Here is a 3,672-nt window from a genome sequence, read left to right as displayed (position 1 = left end):
AGTCGTGTCTTTGGGTCATAGAGTAGGAGAAGGCTCTGCAGCTGAGTGCGCAGAGGCCTAGTAGTCCGCAGTTGAGTGTGCGGACCCTTGTAGCTGAGTGCGCAGGGCAGGTCGAGTCTGTAACCAAGGATAATTTTAGGGGCGAATGTTCGCCCTTTGGCGAAATTAATGGGTTTTAAATTTTTAGTGGGCGAATATTTTGTATCATAGTACATTTTTACAAATCACCTCAAATAGCCCACCTTATTTTAAGGGAGAGGGTAAAAAAGGTAAATTTAGCCCTTGAAATTAGGGCTTACAACCTTCCATTCGCCCATTTTCAAGAATAGGTTTTATTTAAGTGAATCCATTCGCCCATTTTCAAGAATAGGTTTTATTTAAGTGAATCCTATGGCCCAAATACCATATTTATAAAAGAGGTATGGTAAATTAATAAAAAGTATAAATAAATGAAAGGTATGGTAAATAAATAAAACATTTTTTATATTTACTCCATAAGTCACCTTATATACATGTTAGGGTGTAAACAAATAAAAATATAAGTAAAGTGGAAGTATGGTAAATAAATAAAACCTCTTTTTATACTTACTCAAAAGGTATGGTAAATAAATAAAAATATAAATAAACTAGACGTATCGTAAATAAATAAAACCTCTTTTTATATTTAGTCCATAACCCTCGTTCTATTTATGAAGGCTCAAGAAAGAGGTTTTATTTAAGTGAATCCTATGGGCCAAATACCATATTTGTAAAAGAGGTATGGTAAATTAATAAAAATATAAATAAACGAGAGGTATGGTAAACAAATAAAACATTTTTTTTTATATTTACTCCATAAGTCACCTTATATTTACGAACACTCAAAACATGGGTTATATTTAGGTGAAACCTCTGGCCAAAATACTATGGGACAAATACCATGGACTAGATTGTTATTAATACCATGCAAAAAACCATTATTAACCCTAATATTAGAATTAATAAAAATAAAAATGGCACATGGTATTGACCCATGGTATTCACCAAAATGGCACATGGTATTGACTCATGGTATTCACCTAGAATGTAGCCTATTTAAATGGGGGAATTAAACCACCATGTAGCCTATGCTAAGATTCACTAGGACTTTACAAAGTTTTATTATTTAGTGAAAGACTCGCCAAGATATTACAAGATTTTATAATTGAGTAAAATATTCGCCATGCCTGGTGAAAGATTCGCCAAAAAATTATATATACATATTATATTATTGATAAAATCGCCTTCCATTTTTCCTATATACCATGGAGATTCGCCCATTTATTATATTTATAAATTTAGGGGGGGTTCTTAAAATTTTCCCTGTCTGTAACCATTGAAAGCATTAATAAAGAGAACTTTTACCATATTTATGTGTATATCATTTCCTGTCTTATACATTATTGGGTATAAATTGCAAGTTTACTATTTCTTTACTGTGCGAACTTATATAAATATGCTGAGTAAGTGAATATAATACAAGGTATCTGTTTATGCGAAGATAACTAACTGTTATAGGAAGATAAGTAAGATCTATGGGGTGACTTGGGGAAATAGTGCAGATCGCTGCTCCAACAACACAAAAGCCCCACAACCCCTAGTTAGGGTTGTGCGAAGACGAATATAACAGGGTGCAAAGGCCTCGAAGGTCAGGAAAGTGCGCAAAGTAACCTGCGCGAAGGTGTTCACAGTTAGACTAAATCAACCCCTCAGACATCTCAAGGGTGTGGAAACCTAGTTCCAACATCCCCCCATACTGCTTTGTTGAGACCTTAGTCCGCGCTCCGCGGACTGTTGTCGAAAGGGCCAGTAGTACAGGGATTTGTTTGGCTAATTAACTCCGAACCTGGGTTAGGCCCCATCAAGCCAACAAACTCTAACTACATGGCGAGGCCTCCATCGATAACACCGAAGCCTCCCATCTGTTTCAAGAACTCTTTCAAGACCTTCATATGTTCTGCACTTCCAAACTTCATTGCTTACCAAAAAATTGCACACAACTAGGTTCCCTTGATCACAGAACCCTGCAGACAAAAACCCAATATTGTACTCCGCACCAAAAGTGTATTAATGCCAATGTTACCAAAGATCGTGGGATGGGTTTTAGAGGTTGGTAAGAAGTGATAAATAGGGCTTTCTAGAGTTTATGGGATGACATTAAAAAAATTGTAAATACTTCATTAAACAAGTAAGGGTGCGTATTTACAAGGCATTAGTTTCACATGATAAAGATGCCATTGTCATATCCATGTCTAATTTTCAGGACCTGCAGATTCAAAGGGTGTTCGTAACGTTAGCTTGCTCACATTTCGCAAGTTGGGTGAAGATGGCGTGGTGTATTAGCACGCGTCACTGGCACCCACTAAATTCCATTGAAAGGTGTGGGTTTCAGATGCATCCAATAACACACATTCGAATAGGTTGTTCGTGTTGCTTGCTTGCTTGCTACCATTCCTCTGAAGATGACGTAGTCAATATAGTTGTGGAAGATGCTCGGAAAATGTTGGAACCCTTCACCTGAGAGCAACTATTGGATATTTTGTAGGAAGCGACGACGCAGCACCTGGACGTATTGGAGCAGGTGCGCGCCATCGGGGACAAGGATCCTGCTCAAAGAAATTTGTTCATCCATGGCCTTGGCTGGGATACAAATACAAAGTCTCTCAAGGCCCTCTTTCCTAGTTCGGGGAGCTAGAGCAAGGCATTGTTATTATGGACAAGAACGCCGGTAAGAGTAAGGGTTACAGATTCATTACTTTCAAGCACATGGACAGTGCTCTTAATGCCTTAAAGGAGCCCAGCAAGAAGACCAATGGCCGCACTACTGTCAGTTAGTTGGCCTCTGCTGGTTCACAACCTTCCCAGTTGGCGGTTGATGTCTCTGCCCAGAAAATCTATGTTGGGAATGTTCCCATGGACATGGTGGCAGATGGCCTGCTGAGCCCCTTTTATTTCTTTTCTCAGAATGCAGATATCGAAGAGGGGCACTAGGGTTTGATAAGTAGTCGAGCAGGTCAAGGGGTTTTGTGATTTTTATTTTAAAGTCGGTGGATGCAACCAAGCGTGCGTTGGAGGATCCCATGAAGACTATCAATGGGCATCAAATGTTCTGTAAGTTGGCCGACGAAGGGCAGAAGCTGAAGCCCAACGACATTAATGTTCCCGGGGAACCAGATGGGTCCAATATCAATGACTTGAACCAGCCCAACAATGTAATACCTTCGAACCCTGGAATGCAATATGGTGGTATGGGGCATGGTTTTGTGAATCCGGGCTTGGGGTTAACTAGAGTTCGAATCTAACAGGACTAACCACACATCAGGGTTTGAATCATCCTGGGTTAGGAAATTCTACTTTATCTGGTCTCGGAGGCCACCCGAACCCTAGTGGGATTCCTGGTGGTTCCATGAATCATCCCATGAATCGTCTTCTATGAACCTGGGGCTCTCTTCTCATGGAGGTATGCATGGTGTGTCAAGCCAAGTCCCTACATCTTTGGGGATGGGTGGTTATGGAGGGCATGTGATTACTGCATTTCAGCCGGTCTTCCTATGCAAGTGGTTTTATGATGCACAAAAGGGAATTTTCCAACCTGTTCGAAATTGATACAGTTGATACTTATTTTTATCGTTCACTTTAAGTTGTAACATACAC

General features: G+C 39.8%; 1 pseudogene; it reads left to right on the top strand.

The window, feature by feature from the left end:
* The first annotated feature begins 2,344 nt into the window (after positions 1-2,344).
* Positions 2,345-3,454, top strand: LOC149170120 (UBP1-associated protein 2C-like; annotated as a pseudogene).
* Positions 3,455-3,672: the final 218 nt, after the last annotated feature.

Source organism: Pinus tabuliformis, chromosome 4_2 (assembly GCF_031772625.1).
Source record: "Pinus tabuliformis cultivar Carrire ecotype Pingquan chromosome 4_2, CPIR1, whole genome shotgun sequence".
NCBI lineage: Eukaryota > Viridiplantae > Streptophyta > Pinopsida > Pinales > Pinaceae > Pinus > Pinus tabuliformis.
This window is presented reverse-complemented; position numbering and strand designations above follow the sequence as displayed.